The sequence below is a fragment of the Myotis daubentonii genome, chromosome 5 (genome assembly GCF_963259705.1).
Source record: "Myotis daubentonii chromosome 5, mMyoDau2.1, whole genome shotgun sequence".
In the NCBI taxonomy this organism is placed as follows: domain Eukaryota; kingdom Metazoa; phylum Chordata; class Mammalia; order Chiroptera; family Vespertilionidae; genus Myotis; species Myotis daubentonii.
The window spans coordinates 75,098,891-75,122,533 of NC_081844.1; the positions used below are offsets into that span (position 1 = coordinate 75,098,891).

The window sequence follows — 23,643 nt, forward strand, 5'->3', positions numbered from 1 at the left end:
GAATTGGAACCGTTGCCAAAAGCACCACATCTGCTGTTTCTGAACTTTTTTGAGGAAAAAAAAAAGACTTTGCTTTTGTTCGGTTTAATTATGTAGGCTTTTGCTTTCCTCTTATCAGGACTGTGATTCAGTCCTTTCAGCGTGCAATTATCCCAGTGTCCTCGATTTGCTAAAGTGCAAATCTCTATTTTTGTCAGAAAGCAGTGCTGTTCAGCTTTGGAAATCTTTTGAAGCGTTGTGTTTTCCCTTGTGCCATTGTGATCCTGAGGGTGAACACGTGGATTGGAATCCCTGCTTGGTAAAGAAAATTCATCTTGAAACATAACCCAAAAAAAAGAAGAGGAAAATTCTGAGCATCCACTGCTTTATCTGCAAAACAGCTGCAAGTAGCTGAAATGTTTGCTGGCAGGGCGAGGCCAAAAGATCTTCTGACGATCCTTCTAGGTCAGCGGTTCTCAACCTTCCTAATGCCGCGGCTCTTTAACACAGTTCCTCATGTTGTGGTGACCCCCAATTTCATTGTTACAAATTGAACATAATTAAAGCATAGTGATTAATCACAAAAACAATATGTAATTATATATGTGTTTTCCGATGGTCTTAGGCGACCCCTGTGAAAGGGTCGTTCGACCCCCAAAGGGGTCGTGACCCACAGGTCGAGAACAGCTGTTCTAGGTCTTAGTCCTGTAATGTGGCTAAGAACATACATCACTGAAAAAAAAATTTTGGCATTTCTTTACTTTCCAGGTTCTTTATATGTAAGATTAAAGTAATTATATTTCATAAAGTTCATAAGAATATTATATCATATAACAGTGCCTAAAATAAGACATGAAATAAATGCTTGTTTTCTCTATAATTTATATTTAGATTTTTTTATAATAGTGATCTTAAAACTGGACTTGAGAAAAGGGTACGTCAAGAAATTTTCTAAAAATTTCAATATTACTGTCCTCTTTACAAAGTTAACTGATATTTCTAGGTACCCCGTCGTAAAATAACATTAACCAGCCTGGGATTTACCATAAAATAGGATCCCAAGTCAGGTCACCAGCAGTTGTATTTGGAAATCCCCAGAGAGGGAATCTGCTGTCATTTATTTTCATGACTAAACCCCATCAGTGGCTGTTTGGGGTCTGTCATTTTCTTCCTCTCTGTTCCTGCTGCTTTAAGTGAGGTCTGGCACTGAGTGGTATGGAACCCCTCTGCTGGCGTGGACCTCAACTCTGCTGCCATGGACTTCTCCAGGCAGCAGGCGGACCCATAATCTTTGGAGCCCTCAAAACACTGACTGGTTCCTTGCATAAGTTAGGGCAAAATGCTTTTCTCCCCATCCTGCTCTGTTGTCACACTCTGGCAAAGAGGTTAGTTTGGGGGACAAATCTGAGTTACAAATGTCATAATATAGAAAGTGTACTGGCAGGCCTACTCTACTAATAAGCCAGACCTGCATAAATTGCCAAAGCCCACTGTGATTTTGGCATAGTCTTGAGCTAGGACCTCTACTCTGTATAAAATATTAGAGCTTCCTTTATTGTAAAGTATAAACTCAAAGGGACTATATGCTCTCCATTCCAAAGACAGAGTGTTCTTTAGATTCCTTAAAGTTCTAAAATGTAGACTTTTTAAAAAGTTATTTGATTTGAGAGAGAGAGAAATTGATTTGTTGTTCCACTTATTTATGCATTCATTGGCTGATTCTTATATGTACCCTGACTGGTGATCGAACCTGCAACCTTGGCATCTGGGGACAACACTCTTACTAACTGGGCTACCCAGCCAGTGCTAAATATAGACATTTTTAATGTACCCAAGACATTCCTAACCATCTTTCATTTTTATATTAGCCATTGCTATAAGACATTTGTTATTCAGTTTGAACTTAGAGTGTTTTCTTAATCAATAGTTAGAAGGCCCTGGAGATAGAAATATGAAAAAGGCCTGGTTCAGCCTCCTGGAACTCCACTCTGCAAGAGTCAGACACAGACAGACATTTAGATGTATCAGTGCAGGCTGTCTTATCATTTCTGAAAAACGCATACTATTTAGTTTATTTGAATGATCTAACCACATAACAGTTCTTTGTAATCATGGTTATTTAAAAGTGTTTAATATTATTTGTAAACTAGAAGCCCAGTGCACAAAATTCATGCACTGATAGGGTCCGTAGCAGCTGCCAGCTGCCGGCTGGGTACTCCCTCCCTTCCCCCAGCCAGTCCCGCTCCCTGGTCAAACTCCCGGACAACTCCCAGTCGAGGGGACAATTTGCATACTACGCTTTTATTATATAGGATATGAAACACTGCTTGCTACTCCCATATAATTAGATTTCCCTATCACTTAATAAAATATACACATACACTAGTATTAATAGTAGCTATTGTTGTTATTATTATTATCATTTTTTATTGCATACTTAGTTGTACTAGGTGCTACATATGCTTGAACTTGCTTAATTATTACAATAACCTTGGTCGTTATATATTATGTGACTTATTTTACATAGAAGGAAACTTATGGGAGATGTAGTGGGTTGTCCAGAATCACACAGCAGCAGGCCCAGGGTAAGGGCAAAGTTCATGCTTTGGACATGACCTTATCTGCTTGTTTATGCCTCAAGGAGATAGCATCTACTCAAAGAATGGTGTGTGTTTTTTCCATCCTTATATCTTTTTGTAGCCTCAGGTAGTAACCACCAGGAAGCACACTTTGAAAAAATTGCTGTTGAGGCATAGGAAAAGGCCACACAATGATAATCAGAAGTGGTTTGGAAACTTTTTCTGCTGACTAAAAAGTATGACATATCTCTTTTATTTCCTTCTCTTACACCGTGCCAATTATTTGTCTTCCATCCCTCTTACCATCATCTGCTGCTACCCACAATAATAATAAAATAATAGAGTACATACAGAAATGCACTAGCACTGCCTACATGAGCCATTTGGTGTTCGCACACCCTCCAGAGGCTGGGAGGGGTAGACCTGGCAGCCCTTCTGGTGATCTTTGACTGCTTTCCAGAAACAAGGCCTGCCACCACGTGGAGGAGCAGAGAGTTGCCCGTCCCTTTCCGCAAGGACTCATACTGAACCATGGACTGCTCGGAAGATTCCAAATGTAGACAGTCAAAGAGGGAAAAATTAGCAACCAAATCCATGGTGTAAAACTTTGAGCTATTTAGCCCCAATTAAAGGCCAAAGAGAAGCTGTAGCTTTACAGATTAGGCTTTTTTACTAAACTGATTTTCAGACACATCATCATCATCATCATCATCATCATTACATGGTTAAATGCTCTACTTAATTCTAGTTAATTCCAGACCATACACCAGGATAACTGAAGCAAAAGCTTGCTTTAGTTGGGGTTTGGGGAAGGGTAGCATGGATAAATTTTGGGGGTGATGAAACTGTCCTATAGGACTGGACGGTGGAGGTAGACACACAATTCCATGCATTTGTCAAAATCCATAGAACTGTACACCACAAAAAGTAGATTTTACTCTAATTTTTTAAAAACTCAATTAGGAGATGGACCAAAAGATAAAATGCAGCCTGTGACAAATGAGTCTAACTGTGTTATACACAAACCGCATAGCCATATTGAAAGGAATGGGGAAGGAAGGGGCTGACTTTAAGTAACTTTGGAAAACAGTACTTTGGCTGGGTACCATCTGTTAAAGACCAGAAGAACTGTGCACAAGGACTGTCACCTAGTTTGTGAATATGCTTTTCATAGGCCTACTAGTAAGGCATTTTAAAACTAATTTACATGTATACTAGAGTAGAACAAAGAGGTAAATATGTCATAGATAATGAAGGCCAGGTTTCCTACTGTCAGAGTAAGTAGTTACAAAAGAGAAAGGAGGCAAAATGAGTCCCATGGTACTGGATTAGAGGCAGAACTATCAATGTGGATGCATGAAATACAAATATCCAGAGAGAAATCAATACAGAAATGTAGATGCTTGTGTATGCATGAGTTAATATACATTCATGTATTTCCTAACTTTCTTCACTGAAGAGAGTAGGTTAGGGTTAGGGCTAGGGTTAGGATTAGAATTGTAGACTTGAAACCTATATAATCTTATTAAACAGTGTCACTCCCATACATTTAATTTAAAAAAGAAATATAAATTATAAATAGAAAAATCTCTATTAGAATACCACAGTAATAATTGCTGCAGGCAATATCCAAAATTTAAAAATGTAAGCAAAAACAGGAGGTTTGTGTCATCTCAAAGTATCTCCTGCAAAACATTTAATAATTACAAAAGGAAAAATAGTACCTTTACATTGGACAATTCATAGAGTTTGGTTTGCCTGCTTCCCCATGAAAAGCAGTCTTTCTCCTGTAACTTGGAAGGTAGATGCTGCCACATTTAAAGACTTCAGTCTGCCAAGTTGGGTGCACTCATGGTTCGGTGGTCAATTCATAAGTCTCAGCACCAACCTATCAGGGATCCAGTATTCACTCTGTCTCTTACTGGCTTTGTGACATTGGACAAACGACTTCTCTGAAATAAAATATTCTCACTGAGTAGGGGAGGACAATGACAATAAAGATGTTTACCTTAAAGTGTGGAGAGAGAACTACATGAAATGATTTAAGTAAATGACTCAGAACAGCAATAGTACATACTAATTTTTCTGGTACTATTACTTGATTGAGGTGACTCCAGAAAAGTTCAGAAAGCGAGGGAAAGGCAAGTGACACCAGAAAACCCATATTCCTAGCTCTACTTTCTCAAACCCAGGAGGGAAAAAAAAATCAGATTTATACAAGGTTATTCACCAAAAGGAATCATCAAGATATTTGAAAATATGAAATTAGAATAAAATTGGAAAGGATCCTTGACTGATAATTTAACTTTGAATAACAGTGAGAAGTCATATTTGCTTTTCATTTTATATCATCAGAACCTATCAGTGTCCTTGAAATTTTTTAACTGTATTAGAATTTCCCTTTAAAGGTGACTTTATTTTAAAATGTGGGCTTGACTTGACTTCACAGCACAGCTCTAAATGTGCACCTGGACAGATTTAAATCCATTTTCTACTAAGCATGAAGGTCTCAAGAGAAGTTGGGCAGAGCAGTGTCTGTAATTGATATAACATATTGGTAAATCAACACATTTATTCCCCCCTGGTGAGTCATGCAGCTACATACACCTAAAAATAAACCTTAATTCTACCTCCTATAAACCGGTTTGAAGACTATCTGCTATTGCTTGTTTGGCAGTTGGTAAAAATGGAATAATTATATTGAATTTGTTTTTCTTTCTGGCATCTCCAGTGCTCCTTTCAAAATAGATCTCTTTGAGCAAATATTTGCAAAGTAATATTTCCACTGTCCATACGTTCTTTGGCTGCTAGCAATATGGAAGCAAGGAGATTTGTTCACTGTTAGTCATATCTTCTTTACCAAAACTGGACCACATTGTACCACACATGCCAGGGATTTCGTGGTTGTGTGACATCTCACAGAATTCTCAACATTCATGCGGTTTAACAATGACAATGAAATAGGAATTATCCTTGCCTTTATAAGTGAATTAACATATTGATTCACATATGGATATGTGAGAATGATTTTATTTTAAATGTAATTTATTCCTTTAAATGTGCAAGTCAGTGCCTATAAAAGTGAGATTGAGCTATCGATCTTTTCATTTCTTTTATGAGAGGAGGTCTTTATTATTATAACTTGCATTTGTGAGCCTAGAACTGGGTCAGAGGCAAATGGGGAAGCATTTACAGGGCGTCTTCCTTCCAGAGATTCTCAGGCTAACATCATGAGGTAAGCCATGGCACCTGTGAACCATGTCAATCTTTTTATTTTTTATTTTTTTTATTGATTAAGATATTACATATGTGTCCTTATCCCCACGTTACCCCTTACCCTCCACCCCCTGCTCTTGCCTCACCCCCCGTTGTCCATGTCCATTGGTTAGGCCTATATGCTTGCATATAAGTCCTTTGGTTGATCTTTCCCTCTTACCCCCACCCTCCCCTACCTTCCCACCAAGTCCCGACAGTCCAATCAATGCCTCTCCGTCTCTGGATCAGTCCTTGTTCATCAGTTTATGTTGTTCATTATATTCCACAAATGATTGAGATCATGTGGTATTTATCCTTCTCTGACTGGCTTATTTCACTTAGCATAATGCTCTCCAGTTCCATCCATGCTGTGGTAAATGGTAAGATTTCCTTTTTCTTCTTCCTCTTCTTAAAGAATACCTTTCAGCATTTCATATAATGCTAGTTTGGTGGTGATGAACTCCTTTAGCTTTTTCTTATCTGTGAAGCTCTTTATCTGACCTTCAATTCTGAATGATAGCTTTGCTGGATAAAGTAATCTTGGTTGTAGGTTCTTGGTATTCATCACTTTGAATATTTCTTGCCACTCTCTTCTGGCCTGCATGGTTTCTGTTGAGAAATCAGCTGACAGTCATATGGGTACTCCCTTGTAGGTAACTGACTTTTTTTCTCTTGCTGCTTTTAAGATTCTCGCTTTGTCTTTTGCTCTTGGCATTTTAATTATGATGTGTCTTGGTGTGGTCCTCTTTGGATTCCTTTTGTTTGGGGTTCTCTGTGCTTCCTGGACTTGTAAGTCTATTTCTTTCACCAAGTAGGGGAAGTTTTCTGTCATTATTTCTTCAAAAAGGTTTTCAATATCTTGCCCTCTCTCTTCTTCTGGCACCCCTATAATTCTGATGTTGGTATGCTTGAAGTTGTCCCAGAGGCTCCTTACACTATCTTCATATTTTTGGATTCTTTTTTCTTTTTTCTTTTTCAGTTGGGTATTTTTTGTTTCTTTGTATTTCAAATCTTTGACTTGATTCTTGGGATCCTCTTGTCTGCTGTTGGATCTCTGTATATTATTCTTTATTTCAGTCAGTGTATGCTTAATTTCTAGTTGGTCTTTTTTCATATCCTCCAGGGTCTCACTAAATTTATCGGCGGTTTCCATAAAATTCTTGAAAAACCTTATAAACGTGGTTTTGAACTCTATATCCAGTCGTTTGCTTTCCTCCATTTCTGTCATTTGTGACCTGTTTCTTTGTCTCCGCATTTTTTATGCTTCCCTGTGTTGATAGAGTGGTTTTGTGTGCTAGGTGTCCTATAGGGCCCAGTGGCTCAGCATCCCCAGTTACCTGAGGTGGACACTCTTGGTGCACCCCCTTGTGGGCTTTGTGCACAGTCTTGTCGTAGTTATGCCTTGATTGCTGTAGGTATCACTGGGAGGAATTGACCTCCAGGCCAGTTGGCAGTGAGAATCAGCTGTGTCTGCAGTGGGAGAACTTCTGTGCTGAAGACACCCTTCTGGGGCAAGACTTGCTTCAGTGGGGCATTGATGTTCACTGAGTCTGCCCCCTCAGTGTGTCCCTTATGGATCTGAGGAGTTGTAATCTGGATGGTCCCACTCTGGCCACTGGGTACACTGGCTCTTGGATCTAAGGAGGTGCTAATTTAGCTTCTGCCTGAGGCTACCCAGCAGGAGCTACGAAGAGAACTGCAGATTCCCCTTCCTTTTTTGGAGTTTGGAGGTGCCCAGATGAGGCCCAGCTGTGAAGCAATGCAAGCTGCTGTGGAGCCTTGACCTTCTCTTGGAAGTTCTGGGTCTGTCTGTCCCAGCTGCAATTTGTTAGGTAATTTTCAGGTTGCAAAGGGCCAGGGCATTCATATGCAAAAGCCTCTGCGGCAGCCTGGATGGGGCAGAGTCTCAGGGAATCAAAGGGTGGAGCAAGCAGCTATGGCTGATCGTCAGTCCTGCCCTAAGGGGCCCCGAGTCTCAGTGTACCGGTAATTGCTGCAAGCACCTCTGAGGGAAAGCCGCCCTCGAGTTCCGAGTTCTGCCCGCTGCCAGACACTCCAGTTTCTCCCCGTATGAGTCCTGGGTCCCCAGAGACTTCCCGGAACCGGAGTTCAGAGCAGTCGGGAGCTTGTGACTCCCTCCCAATTCAAAAAGACAGCCACATGCTCAGGTGCCGGCCCCTTTCTGCGCACGCTCGAGCCTCCGTACCTCTGCACTTTACTTCTGCAGCTCCTCTGGTTCTCAGTGTGCTTTTGTCTTTCCTTCTAGTTGTAGAATTTCCACTCAGCCAGCCTTCCTGTCATTCTGGATGATGTCCGTTTTGTCTTTTCATTGTATTTTTGAAGTTGTTGTGGGAGACAGCAATTTCTGCTGTTTACCTATGCCGCCATCTTGGTTTCTCCTCCATGTCAATCTCTTGATGCCAAACTCTGCCAAGCTGTCAGAGATTCCTGGTGAGTATGGCAGGAACGCTGCCCAGCTAAAGTCAGGCTTTGTCACAGGTGGGTAGAGTCATCTGTAATGAGTCCCTGGGCATCTGCCATTTACTCTTCACTTTATTTGAAATGATCACAAGATATAGAGACAGTGTTGCAGGGAGAAACTTAGAAAGCACATACTGTACTTGGGAAAACGTCAGCATTCATGAGAGAATGTTTTTATGAGCACAGGGACACCATATAAAAAGGAGGCTTTCAGTATCTGCTATTTGAAGACTTATACTTCTAATTCATTTATATGTTTTATGCTTCATGTATCAAAGTATCTGTCAGATGATCATTGATTTTTATCTAGATTTCACCTAAAGCTTGAATAGAAGAGCCAAATTTAGGTTACCAGGTGATAATCTATAATAATAAAAGGGTAATACAGTGGGGCCTTGACTTACGAGTTTAATTCGTTCCATGATGGAGCTTGTAACTCAAATTACTCGTATGTCAAATCAATTTTCACCATTACAATGAATTGAATGCTGGGCTGATGTTGTGGCATTCACTGTGATGTTCGCTGCACCAACTAGCGGTGGGGTATCTGAAGCTGGCTCATAACCCGAATTTTAGCTCTCAACTCAAAGCAAAATATCGGCAGAGAGAGGGCTCGTATCTTGAAAAACTCGTTAGTCGGGACACTCGTAAGTCAAGGCCCCACTTATGCTAATTAGACCAGCCATCCTTCCCAACGTCCTTCCTTCTGGACAAAGCCACAGCAGGCGGGAACTGAGGCGGAGGTGCAGAGGTGGCAGAGGCTCCCCGGCCACAGCGGCAGCAGGCAGAGTCCGGGGCCAAGGCCCTTGCACAAATTTTGTACATTGGGCCTCTAGTAGTTAAATAAACAGCTGCTGTTAATTCTGTACTGATTATGCGCCAAGCACTGCGTTAAGTAGTTTGCATGAAGTGTGTTATTCAATCCTCAGACTAACCTTATGAAGCTGATATTTCATGATAGTATTACAATAAACTGAGGCTTAAAGAAGATAAGTAACTTAACCCAGGTTGTAAATATATTGATTTAATCAAACATCAGCTGTACCAGTAATGAAAACGCTCACTTCGACTTTGCTTTGAAATATAAATGTTTCGCTTATCTTATCTGGTCTAAATTTCTCTAGTTGAAGTGCCCCAAAGGGATAAACTACCCCTTTGAATCTAAACACATTAAACAGTCTTTTAAAGTGCTCTTTAATTGAAAACTAGGGCTGCCAGCAATTGTCTGACAGCTGGAGTATCTCTGAGGAGCTGGCATTCAGCAGACTATTTCTTCATACTCCCATTTTCTCACCAGTGATCACAATGCTGCAGAATCTGGAAAAACTCATCCATGGTTTTGCTTTTCTATTTAACATTGTCAAAGAGTAATTCCAACCAGGTTAATCACCAAATAAATGCCACCTTTTCCTTTCCCACTTTCCCCATCAAAAAACAGAGTATGTACTATTATTCTTCATTACCATCGACAGAGCAATTATTACAAACTTCTGAGAAACACTGCACAGCACAAAAGCTTTTCCTGGAAAATAAATCACCAAAATGACATGACCATATCAATCAATTCTGTAAGATATTTTTCAAATTATCTCAGTCTTGAAGGTTAAGTATCCCAAGTCAGATAGCTCCATTAAGTCATTATATTTAGAAAATCACATATAGGAACATATTTCTGTCATTATATAATAAAAAGGTGTTGGGAAATCACTTAATTGCAATTACTTTCAGTATTTTGACTTAGGAAGTATCTGAACTCTGCCAATGGCTGAAAATTAAGCCATATTAACACTCTATCATTCTTCAATTTTTTTATGAGCTTTGTCATGATTCAGTTGCTCCCTCTGCCTCAGTTTGAAAGGATCAGAATATTTAAATGTTGCATTGCAGCTTGGAAGGGATGTTGAAAATAAGACTGTAGTAAGAAAAACATCATTGTTTGTAGCACTCTGACATTGAAGTGCTTCGTTATTACCTTGAAGATGTCAGTTATATTTTTTTCACCAAGATATGGTCAAAGTGTTTCACTTCCAGTTATAATATGAATAAGTTCTGGGTATATGAAATCATTACACTGCATACCTTACACTTACACAATGTTATGTCAGTGATATCACAATAAAGCTGGAAACCAAAAAAGGGATCACCTACACACACACAGAATTGAGCTCAGTATCTATCACAAGATTGAATTTTATCTAAGTTAAAATATAACTCCTTATATCTTAATGCATTCATACACTGGACTTTAAAATCTTGCAAAGATTACCTTTTTGATCACCAATTGTGAATACTGTTTTAATTAAAACAACAGTAAAATGTTTACTATTTAATAAATCAAAGTAATTTGAAATTGTTTAATGAATTAATGTAATTCAAAAACTTTACTGGGAGTTAACTACTGAGCTAGATTCTCTTTTTGTTTTTTGGCACTCTCCTCCCATCAAAAAATAAAATAAAATTCCACCTTGTGAGCAGTAATATTTTCAATCATTTTATCAGAAACCACATTTGCTTTATGGTCTAGAGCAGTGATGGCGAACCTTTTGAGCTCGGCATGTCAGCATTTTGAAAAAACCTAACTTAACTCTGGTGCCGTATCACATAGAGAAATTTTTTGATATTTGCAACCAAAGTAAAACGAAGACTTACATTTTTGATATTTATTTTATATATTTAAATGCCATTTAACAAAGAAAAATCAACCAAAAAATCAGTTCGCGTGTCAGAGGTGTCATAGGTTCGCCATCACTGGTCCAGAGTGAGAGCAAAACAGTGATTCCACTTTCAGCTGGGGCTTGTTTCCTCGCTGGTATTTAAGCACCTGCCTGATATTTTACCTGCTAGATGTGAGATAACAATGAATGAGATAATGCTGTGACCATGAATAATCCTTGACTCTAGAGCTGAAGCATAAGTTATGAATATGGATTAGTTGGAATTTAAGATTCTACATATTGGCCTGGCTGTGGAGAAGGAATCTGAGAACAGAAATCTTCTCCCTTTCTTATGGACCTTCTTCCTACATGTTTTCCTAGCAGCTTGTTCCCTGAGAAGACTATATAATGACTCTAGCAAACTATTCCAGTTGAGGCTGAACTCAAAGGGCAACAAAAGGGTTATTTGCCTCACAAAAACTTGAATTACATGTCCTCCCAGAAAAATAGGACTGCTTAGCTTCCTCTTGCCTAGATACAACTATGAATTCAGCCAGCTGAACATAAGGCAGAGACTAATTAAGAGACTCCCACCGGGAGCAAGCCACACACTTTCAGAGTCACTGCTAGAATATTGACATTTTCTAGCAACAGCCTCTTCTGCGGTCTTGTTTAACCTTCTGGCCACATTTGCAAGTCGTGTGACAAACCTACTTATGCAGGAGATGTGTTGTACACAATCCAGAAGTGAAGGGATTTGTGGAATTCTATAATTAATATATTGTGAAGATTATGTTAGAATTCCTTCGGTGAGTTTTGTGGCTTCTACGGTATTGTACCACATTGAGAGCAGAAAGTAAGGTAAATATGTAAAGGCTAAGTATGTCTTACAAGGCATGCATAAACGTTCTCTTTATGAGCTGCAGTTTCATTATTATTATAATTATCTTCTTTGTATTGTTGATCCATTTGAGTTCTACCTTTTTTGCTGAGCATTCTCTAGACCTAGGAAAGTGTGTTATCATGTGTTAAGAGAGGAAACTCACACAGCTGGAAGAAAAAAATAGAGATATGTATGTGTATGTGTGTATAAAATGTGGTGGATGTTTATATTTATTTTGTTTTATTTTTTTTTACTGAAAATGAAATCTTTTTTGTGTGAACAGTCTTAATGAACTAGTACAAACAGGGGATTCTAAGTGTTATGCATAAGCTTACCTGAGGACATTGACTTCTCACATAGAGGCTAGCCTTACTTTTATGTACTAGCATTTCACTCTGTTTATAAAATATCACCCTAATTTTGGCTCTCCCTTGCTTTGTACATGCCACATTTCTTGAGCTTGTGAAGATCCATTGTTTGCTCTGTGAGAATTCATTAATAATGGGGTTGCCAGGAGTCCCTGATATCTTTAAAATGTCTTTTAACGTAACAGTAGCAGTGTTCTAGGCAGAGGCTAAATGTGTGCTGATGGACTTTAAGCACTCCTTTTTCATAAGTGGCTAAATGCATTTGCTCTTTTGGTAGTTAAACTTGAAAGCACATTTTTATGTTAATTTTAGTTTAGTGGGGGTTTTTTAAGTTGATTTTTGCTTTGGGAGGCTTACCTTTTACTGCTTATATCACCAGCCCATAAAGCTCAGCAAAAGCAGAGAGCTTGATTATTCACATTAATAAAAAAATGCTTCCACAATTCTCGCCAGCAGATTAAAATGGAAGCTGTTGATTAAACACATATTTCAGCATGTCTCCGCTGTGATGTTTTCTTATGGGAATCCTTTCTCACTAAAGAGCTCTCACACATACATGTGTGGCTTTGGGAATGAATTAACACTCTTCATCAAATTAACTAAATGTGTTTTCAAATACCACCTTCCATCACTAATGTGCTTTGTTGATGAAACATAATGAGACTCAAATAAGAAAAATTGGGGGTTGGGGGCTGGGGAAGAAATTGCCTTGTTTCAGGAGAGACTTCGCAGCAAAAGTCATAGCGTGAGATGTCAGGTAACCGGAGAGAAGGAAGAGAGCGCTGCAGGAGCAAACACGTGGGGTGGGTGCTTAGGGTTGGATTTTCCAGGACATTTTTTTTTGAAGGTGCTATCACAGGTGCTAATGTGAGATAAGTAGGGTAAGGCTTCAGTTGATAGGGGAATTGGGTTAGATTCATCAGGTCAAAGGAACCATTCTTGCTGTTTGAGCAGAGTGGCCTAAGTAGTTTTTAGGGATGATTAATGTGACCACAACATGGTGATCAATTGTCAGTGGAAAGTATGAATATGAGATTAAGAGCTAAGTGTGAGCTCTTTCGGCAATACAGCCCTAGATTGTCTCTCTCCCTCTCTCGCTCTCTCTCTCTCCCCTCTTCTCTTAAAATAATTTGAGCCTGACTGGTGTGGTTCAGTGTTTAAGCATTGATTCATGTACCAAGAGGTCACTGGTTCAATTCCTGTCCAGGGCACATGCTTGGGTTACGGGGTCGATCTCCAGTGGGGGGTGTGCAGGAGGCAGCCTATTGATGTTTCTCTCTCCCTTTCTCTCTCTTTCTAAAAAAATCAATAAAAACATTTTAAAAAACATTTAAAAGTAATAATAATTTGAACACAATAATTTCAGAACTGCAAAGTACTGTTTTATTTAAGATATCTAATGTTTAGACAAAATGATTGTCTCGCTACCAGAGTCATTCATTGAGACAAAAATGGTCCCTTGGTAAGTAGAATTTGCAGTTCATTTTATGCTTCACGTCGACATTTGCACTGTGACATAGTTTATAGTTAGTTATCTGAGTTGATCCGGATCCAGCTACGTACAGTTGACCCTTAAACACAGATTTGAACTGCTTGCATCTACCTATATAAGGATTTCTTTTCAATAAATATATTGGAAAAATTTTTGGAGATTTGTGACAATTGGAAAAAACTCACAAGTCACGTAGCCTAGAGCTAAAAAAAGAGAAAAATTTAGATATGTCATGAATGTATAAAATATATGTAGATAGTAGTGTGTTTTATCATTTTTCTACCATAAAATATACACAAATCTATTATTAAAATTTATCAAGACTTATGTACTTGATGCCCTTCACAGTCAAGAGAAATGTAACCAAATGTAAAGATGCAATTTTGAACTATAACTGCATAAAAGTACCTGTAGTACATACTGAGCTACTGTAATAATTGTGCACCCACCTCCTGTTGCTGTTGGGGTGAGCTCGTGTTCCTAATGCCCACTTAAAACGCTGGTGACACTAATCATCTCCACGTGAGCAATTCATCTCTCCAGTAAATTGTGTGTCACAGTCAGAAGTGATCTCTGCAGTTCTCGCATATTTTTCATCGTGTTAATGCAATGCCGTAAACCTTGAATAACACCATGCGACCCATACGAGGTGCCACTAGTGATGCTGGAAGTGCTCCCAAGAGGCAGAGAAAAGTCATGACATTACAAGAACACGCTGAATTGCTGGCTGTGTACTGCAGATTGAAGTTTGCTGCTGCAGTCTGCCAACATTCAAGGTAAATGAGTCCAAAGGACCATTGTAAAAAAAGAAGAAAGAAAGAAAGAAAGAAAGAAAGAAAGAAAGAAAGAAAGAAAGAAAGAAAGAAAGAAAGAAAGAAAGAAAGAAAGAAAGAAAGAAAGAAAGAAAGAAAGAAAGAAAGAAAGAAAGAAAGAAAGAAAGAAAGAAAGAAAGAAAGAAAGAAAGAAAGAAAGAAAGAAAGAAAGAAAGAAAGAAAGAAAGAAAGAAAGAAAGAAAGAAAGAAAGAAAGAAAGAAAGAAAGAAAGAAAGAAAGAAAGAAAGAAAGAAAGAAAGAAAGAAAGAAAGAAAGAAAGAAAGAAAGAAAGAAAGAAAGAAAGAAAGAAAAGGAAATGTGTGAACTTTTTACAAAATATCTTTTTATCCTGTACTGAAAATGCAGCTTTTACGTGGGTACAGGGTTGCTATAAGAAAGGTATACCTCAAGACTCTAATATGATTTGAGCAAAAGCAAAGTCACTTCATATGACAACTTAAAGCAAAAGGAAGGTGAAGGATTTAAAGCTGGAGAACTTAATGCCACAAAACAATGGTCACAATTTTAGAAAAAAATGTGGCTTAAAAGATGCCAAGATAACAGGAAAAGCAGCTTCTGCCAAGCGAGAAGCAGCAGGCAAGTTCAACATCATGAGAGCCCGGAGGGATCACACCACTGAAGATGCCATCGTTGCTGCAGAAAAAGCTGTGAAAGCCATCAAGCCTGAAACAATGACTGCTGCTGGAGAAAACTGTGTCCAGATGTGCATGACTTTACAGAGCCAGTCAAGATCATGAGATTGGGAATATGGCAAAAAGGGGAAGGAGGGGTGAAGGGTTTCAAGATAGGGCACTTGGAGAAATTCAAGAGCTAACAGACACCACACCAGAGGAATTAATAGAAGGCCACCTGATGGATGCTTCTGAACCCAGTGCCCGACGATGAGGAAGAAGACGTAGGAGAAGCAGTGCCAGAAAACAGACTGACATTAGGCAGTCTGGAGGTAGAGTTCTGGTTATTCATGACTGCTTTTGACTGCTTTTATGACATAGACCTTCTCTGATACAGACATGAAACTAAAGCAAATGGTAGAAGAAGACTTGGTACCAAATAGAAACACTTTCAGAGAGATGAAAAAGCAAAAACACCAGACAGAAATGATGACGTATGCCTGCCTCTCCTACCGCTCCTTCCACCTCCTCCTTCTCCTCCTCTGCCGCTCCTGAGATGGCAAGATGAGCCCCTCCCTCCTCCGCCGCCTACTCAATGTGAGATGACAAGACTGAAGACTTTTGTAGCCATCCACTTCCACTTAATGAACAGGGAATAATCATCATGCTGCATAGTTATAAACTTGTGCATGTGTGAATGTCTTTATGTGAACAATCTAATAACTATGCAGCAAGAACTGTATGAGATGGTTTTGTGTCATCACCATTATCACCATCACCTAAGTTTTCATTATGTAGAGCATTATGTGCAAGACATGTATGGAAGTAGATGGCCTATTCTTGCATATGCGTAATATGAGTGATATTTAATATGAAATTTAAAATGTGTTCATTTTCTTACTGTTTTATAACTGCTTTCAAAGAATTATATTACCATACAGTATGCTTCACTCTCTTGTAACTGGAGAAACTACCTATCAGTCTATCATCACAGGTAAGTGGGGGTTTTTAATGTAATGGTATTTCCAATATTATACTATGAATATAATTGTAATCCTGTATGCTGTGTACGTAAAGATAAATTTCTTTTTCACATTATCTTTTTATTGATGTCTAGTGTTAGTAATATGTATAGCATCTACAGTGTTTTGTATCATATTGAATTATATTGATGTAGGTACTGACAAATGATTCATCTTGTAAATAGACAATGTAAACTTATGATATCAATAAATACAGTACTATAAGATATTTTTCTTCCTTATAATTCTCTTAATATTACAGTATATAATACATATAACATAGAAAATATGTTATTGAACTGCTATCACTAAGACTTTGGTCAACAGTAGGCTATTAGTAGTTAAGTTTGGGGGAAGTCAGAAGTAATATGTGGATATTTGACTGTGCGTGGGGATGGTCAGCACCCCTAAACCCTGCATTGTTCAAAGGTCAGATGTACAAAGGTGACAGACTGAGATTTGTTACTAACTCAAGAAAGGCCTGCATAATGGAACAGAGCTCTATTCAATATTGGTTTTGTAAGCATTAAGCTAAATTATATGTGCATTCATTATATTCAGTATGTACTATGAAGGTTTAAAATAAATGTATGTTGAGAATTCTTTTAAAGGCCTGCGTGAAGTAACACATTGTTAGAATGAAGTGTCATGGAATTAAGCATAACTTTTAATCGCATGCTCTGTTTCATTCTGAAAATAGCTTGTGGTTATGCTGTCATATTCACATTCCTGTACAGTAGCTACTAGCTAGATATGAAAAATTGTATTCACATTTATAGCCTCTCGACTCTGGTTAAATTCTGGCAGAGTTCACTAAAGTATTCCATCTTTAATCAGTACTTCTCAGTTGTGTTTATGTCATTGTTATGACCATTGAATCATGTCCAGATTATCTTATCCAAACATCAAGTGTAAAGCAAGGTTATTAAAACAAAGGTGGAGATCAGGTTCTTCGTGAAAAGGTGGTATGTAACAATTCAAGTCTTCTGTTCTCAAAGTCCCAGTTACAATTGCATCGAAGTGCCTTTCCCTAGCATTCCCCAAAGAACTAGGATGTTACTGTTTTTCTTTCTAGTGAATAGTTTTGTGTTTGTACATATTTTTTATTGTGAATATGTGAAAGTGTTTCACTCTGATTGAGCCTCTCAAAGCAAACAAGTCCAAGTGCATTTAGATATGAGAATAAGAGTCTTAGGCTCCTTTTGGAAAAATATTAAAATCATTTTATTTTATTTTATTTTACTGTACCATAGGATGCATTTAATCAGCCATATTAATTGTAAGAGAATTTTATTAGTCGTATGAAGAAACAATGCTTAACTTTGCAATGGCTTGAGTGGGTGTATTAAACTACCATGCACTTACGCTTTTTCATTAATTCACATAATTTCAGAATATGCTTTCAAATAGTGTAAATGATCCACCTTGTCACAAAATCCTTTACTTCGTGTTTAGTTGATATTGCCCCCTGCTGTACAGGAGGACAATTCACACCCAATGACCACACCAGTTACGTAGAACCATCCCTTGTATGTGCCAGGCACTGGGGATACAGCAGGGGATAAAATAGATCAGGTCCTGCCTTCAAGCAGTTTTTCTTCTACTGCAGGGACACAGCCAGTAAACCCAGGCAGTGATGAAGTTCCCTGAAGGAAATAAAGTGGGATAGGAGTGAGAAGGGGTGGTTGGCTGGAAGGTATTAAACACAGCTTTGCCTGCCCTGGACATGACTTGACATCATCTTATAAATATTCGTAATCGTATGACACATGGTTACAGTTATGCTTGTCTGTCCGCAGATTGATAATCTCAGGTGGTTACTGTTCTTGAAGTCATGACATCTACCTCTCGGTATCATGATGTGCCTCTTACCACAGTTATGAAACGTGGGAGTTAGTCTGGTAAGAAAAACGAGACCAAGTAAGAATCAAGTCAGCTCTGCATGAATGTGAAGGGAGGCTGATAACCCTGGTCAAAGCAGTTTTTATGTCACATATACTCTAGATTCCCAATTACCCTTTTTGGCTGTGCTTTGAAGAGTTGAGATTGAATGACATTATTAATTATTGTCAATTTGTCACCATAAGGTTCCAATTCTGGCTTTACCATTGAATGATCTTAGGTTGTTTACTAAAGTATGAGTGACTAAGTTTATTAATATGCTTTAAATAGCCTAACATGGATCAAAGGTATTCAGTTAATGTTGTGTTGTTCAAAGCAAAATGATTTGTACTTGCATAACTTGTATTTTTTGGATCAGTATTCTTTATTCTTTACTCTTCATCTGAATTGCAGTTTTGCCATCCAAGTATTATATAAAGGATACATTTCCCTGACCTTCTTCACAGTGTTCTGATAGCTAATGTTAATTTAGTAATGCAGAGTTTCCACCAGCTCAGCAAAACGAGTAATATATGTTTTTAAATGAAGGTGACTTACTTGAAGTCCCTTTTCCTAAATAATTAAGCATTCCTTGTAGGGCTAGTGTATGTCTATATAAAGGAAATGGTACTAATATTAAAATAAATTTGAACTTTTTTTTTCTTTCTGCTTTATACATACATACACCACTTTTGCAAACGTGCTGTTAGCTGAGACACCCAAACTTCATCTTACAGGGTTAAAAGTGATGTCAGAATACTTTTTGCAAGCATTTCTACAGATCCTGGCAGGACTCAGAAATCAAAGACAAGACTGGAATAGATATAATGTGAAACTTGGTAATATTTGATCACTCAAGTCAGTTCAGTTTAATAAGTAGGTCTAATTATTGAGATCATGCATATAGAGCAGCCTCTACCAGGGGTGGGCAAACTTTTTGACTCGAGGGCCACAATGGGTTCTTAAACTCGACCGGAGGGCCGGAACAAAAGCATGGATGGAGTGTTTGTGTGAACTAATATAAATTCAAAGTAAACATCATTACATAAAAGGGTACGGTCTTTTTTTTTTTTTTTAGTTTTATTCATTTCAAACGGCCGGATCCGCGTAGTTTGCCCACAGCTGCTCTAGCCTCTTCACCTCTCCCGACAGTTACCCAAATCAATTGACTACTGAATTCTTCTCTTGCCGCCGACTTCCTTCTGCCAGAAGCAGAAGAGCCACGGGGTTGCGCCTACTTCATTATTCTGCACACTCTTCCAGGAGGTTGGGAGGTTCCTTCAGTACTTACAGTGAGAAATATCTTTATTATCAAAATTCATCCGACTTCAAACATAACAACACCTGACAATTTTATTTATGAGGATTTCCAGATACTTTTTTTTTTATTTTGGTACTCCCAACAGCAAAAATTAAGGTTCCTACCTAGTTTTATAGTTTATGCCTCCCAGTTGTCCATTTATTTTTAAAGTGCTTCTAAAAACTTTTTACATAAAAAATATGCATACATATATATATTTAAATTTGTTGGTGATATATTTAAAGTTATGTGTAAACATTGTGATCATATTGGAATTTCTATGTGCAATTTCAGAGAATTCTTTTTAAAAAACTGTTCTGCATTTATGTTTTATATCTTTATATTAGCTTATATGTTATACATTTTATAGGGCAACCCAAAGTCTATGTAAAATACCTTAATACAATTAAGTAAGTTTCTTTGGCTAATTTATTTTAAGTGGTAATATCTCATTTACCTAAGATTGAAGTTTTAGTCCATCAGGAATGATATTTTTAACCAATACACCATATAATAATGTATTGAGTGAACCATGTAAGACTAACAATTAATACAGGTTGTAGTGCATTGTCAAACTTGTATTATTATATCTATGTGAGGCTGTGATGCATTAATGTGAGGTTTGATCAAAGGTGAGATTAAATTTATTGGTCTTGCTACATAAATATAATAAGATTTTAACACATTTAAAAGAACAACTTCATTGATACTTAGGTTTTTCACTAGAATATTCAAATGCTATATTATCATCTCAGAAGTGGATCCACAAATAGAGACAATAACTAAGCATTTTTATCCAGAACTATTTTAAAGGTATATTAATGGACTAACATCTTTCAAGCTTACAGAATGGTCCTGGTATATGGCATTTAATCAATATAAGGTCAATATTAATATTTCATATTTTGTGAACAATTTGTTATACAAATGAGCCTAAATAATCTAAAGCATGGGCATTACTCATTTGAGTATTTCTTGGCCCTCAGATTTCTTGGGAAGATAGAATATTGCAATCTATTACAGATATATATTATAATTTACCTTAGCAGTCACACAGTTCTCTAAAAATAAGATGAATGTTTAATGGAAATAGTCACTAATTGTTAAATGGGAAACAAATCCAAGAAACTTTAAAACTATTAATCTGTCCTCATGCAAATAGGGACTCACTACAATTTAGAAACCTACATTGCTTACCAATAAGTCCCCTTTCACTCTTTGCTTAGGAGCATAAACATAATTTTAAGTGTCATGTTCTTTAAATTCTCACCAGGGAAGCACAGAAATACGATGTGCCCTACTACATTTCCACTAGGGGGTGATCTCCCGTTGAAAGTAGTAAGAAGAGAAGGTTTGGAAACACACTGTGGCCCTTCCTACTAATGCAAAATGGAAATTCTTGGTAGAAAGCACTTAAATAAAATGTTTTAAGTAAAAGTAAGAAAAAATAAAGTTAATAGTTTGGGAGTTGTCTCAACAAGAACTTTAAAATCTTTATTACATTTTTTTTTCAACTTCCAAATTTCAGGAGTTCAAGTTGTTTTTCTCATCAGTTTAGAATATAAGTTGCATTTCAATTAAAGAGGACTTCACCTTTGCATCTTCTTTAAATAACAAAATTTCCTATTCTGAAGAGAGTAATTTTCAAAGCAAAATTTTGCGTATGTAATACTTTGTAAAATAGTGTACAGATGAATATTGAAAATACTGGGTGGAGGCTTGAGGAGAGGTTGGAATCTGAAAATAATCTAGCACCTACTCATAATCAGGCACTGTGGTAGGCCAGTTTCACACATCGTCTCATTTAGTCTTCACAGTTTTCTTCTGTAGCCCGTAAGTGACTTGAAGACTACAGAACTCCAAAGGGGAGGTTGGCTAGAGATCAGGTATTAGGCAGTTATGAGATGGGATAGAGAATCAGAGCTTCAAAATCACTTTGAAAACCATCACTAATCATTTACTAAAGTAAAAGGCTTTGAAGTACAGAGTTGGAAATAAAACAACCTGTGATTTCCCTGATAAAGAGGAATATTGGGAGATCAGGCATTAAGAGCAAACCTGCTAGCATGTAGGCCTAACCAATGGACACAGACAACGGGCGGGGGTAAGGGCATGAGTGTGGGGGGGGGGGTGGGGGGTAATGTGGGGATAAGGACACATATGTAATAACTTAATCAATAAAAATTTTTTAATAAGATGAAGTGAGGAAGAACTTATGGGTCAAGTTACATAGGGCCTTCAAGGTCACTATGAATCCTTTGCTCTTTGAGAGATGGGAAATTATTGGGGGTTTTTAATCACAGAAGTCATGTGACTGACTTTCATTTTAACAGGATTACTCTTTGTTCTATTATAGGTTAATCAGTTGACTTCAAAGTATTAAATAATCTTATTTTTTTAGACATAAAAAAATATTTGGAATTAATTGTACCAACTAGGAAATGTAGAATAGTATAAAAAATATAGGAAAAATTATCTTTATGTTTACAATTCAGATATATACACACAAAACTAGAATATTATACATATTGTTTTGTATCCTGTTTTGTCCCCTAACATTATCTATGAGCTTCACATATTATTAAATTTCATTCTTAAAATAAATACCCCCCCCCCCCCCACACACACACCAAAATAAAAAAGAGCAAACCTGGCTGCTTCTGTTTTTTTCCCCCCTGGGTTTTGTCTAAAAGAAATGCTTTAGAACCTTGTTTTTATAGTGACTTTGAAAATTAGCTTTGGCTTCTGGTGAGCATCAGTTTGATATAGTCACCACTGTTTCTCATTTAATTTCCTGATAAAAATTTGACTGAAGTTTTGCCTTTAGTCAGAACTTGCACCATAAAAAGTGTTGTTTTAAATGCAGTGGATACCTAAATTTAGGATTGAGAAAATAATACTTCTCCATCTGATTTTCTTCAGCTTGCCACCATGCCTATAAAAACACACAGAGAAGGAGTGGCTATTGCGAGTTATTGCTACTTTAGTTTTTTGTAATTCATAAGAAATATGTTCTAACCTTTCTCAAGGGAGAACTCAGATAAACCAAATCTAATGTGTGGCTTTCCTTCTGCCCAGAGGAGGGTTTTATCTGACAGTGTGTGAAGCTCGGACCTCATGAGATCTGTCTCAGGCTTAGGGAGATAATCTTCAGAGTGGATGGATACCTTCTTGCAGTATTTTTGGATTGAAAAAAAAATGATTCCAACTTATTTTTATTTCATGTAAGAAGCATTGCTTCTTTATATTTTAGTAACTTGGGGATTAATTAGATCTAAATAAAATATGTAGCACTTGAGATCTTTAAAGTCTGTGTACAGCATGTTCTTGATATCTTCCAAAGAGGAATATTTGTAAGATTCTTTAGAAATCTCCAGGCTTGGGAACTAAACATGTTTGGATAGTCCTCTGCTTTTGTTAAGTATTGAAATTTTGCTGGGAGCAGCTTTTCATAGCTACTTTTTCAACTTTTGCCGACATTGTATTTCTGACATGTTCCTATTACCCGCACGTGTTTATCTTTGAATACGTGATGGTTGTGGGAGAAGTCTGCTGCCCTGTGGGCGAGGCTCACTACTAGTTCAGCAGCTTGAATCCAATTCACCAGGCCCATGGCGTGAATCCTTCAAATCTATGTTTCGGTGAAGTACAAATCACCATAGCTATGCACCCTCAGGATGAAAACTAGTGATGTTAAATGCTCAAAGGACAAGAATCTGCTATGCTGTGTTTTCACTAGTATTGCCAGGATTGAAGGAATGCCTCAATCAGTCAGGTGTTTAAAATTCTGTACACATTGCAATAGATTGCCTGAAAGTATACATTTTATAGCCCTGAATATATATGGCAGATTTTATCAAGGCCTCAGATATGTCAAGACCCAGATGTTCAGTTTGTGAGTAAATTATGCAGTAGGCCCAAGTTTCTAAGCGGCTACTGTGCATGGCAGTAGAGTTCTGCTCTATTCAGTACGAAGTTCTTTACGTTGATTAACAAAGGATCCCAAACATGACCTTTGTATTCTAGAAACATACCATGTTAAGGCAATAGTTTCCAATCCTGGCTGAATGTTAGAATTTCCTGGGGAGCATTTAAAGTATTCTAATACCTAAGCTTCACCCTAGATCAAATAAATCAAAATCATGAAGTCAATAATCTTTAAAAAGTGTCCCTGGTGATTCTAATAGTCAGCAGGGGTTGGGAACCACTGGGTTAAACTGATTTATTTCAGCCATCAACACTAATAAAAGAGAAAAATGGTAATTGGCATACGAGCTACCCTTTTCATTGGCTAATCAGGGCTAT

At 37.6% G+C, this 23,643-nt stretch overlaps 1 protein-coding gene across 1 annotated transcript in view; it reads left to right on the forward strand.

The window, feature by feature from the left end:
• Nucleotides 1–23,643, forward strand: part of CHSY3 (chondroitin sulfate synthase 3) — a 246,357-nt gene that overhangs the window by 157,945 nt on the left and 64,769 nt on the right. The gene's annotated exons all lie outside the window — the stretch shown is intronic.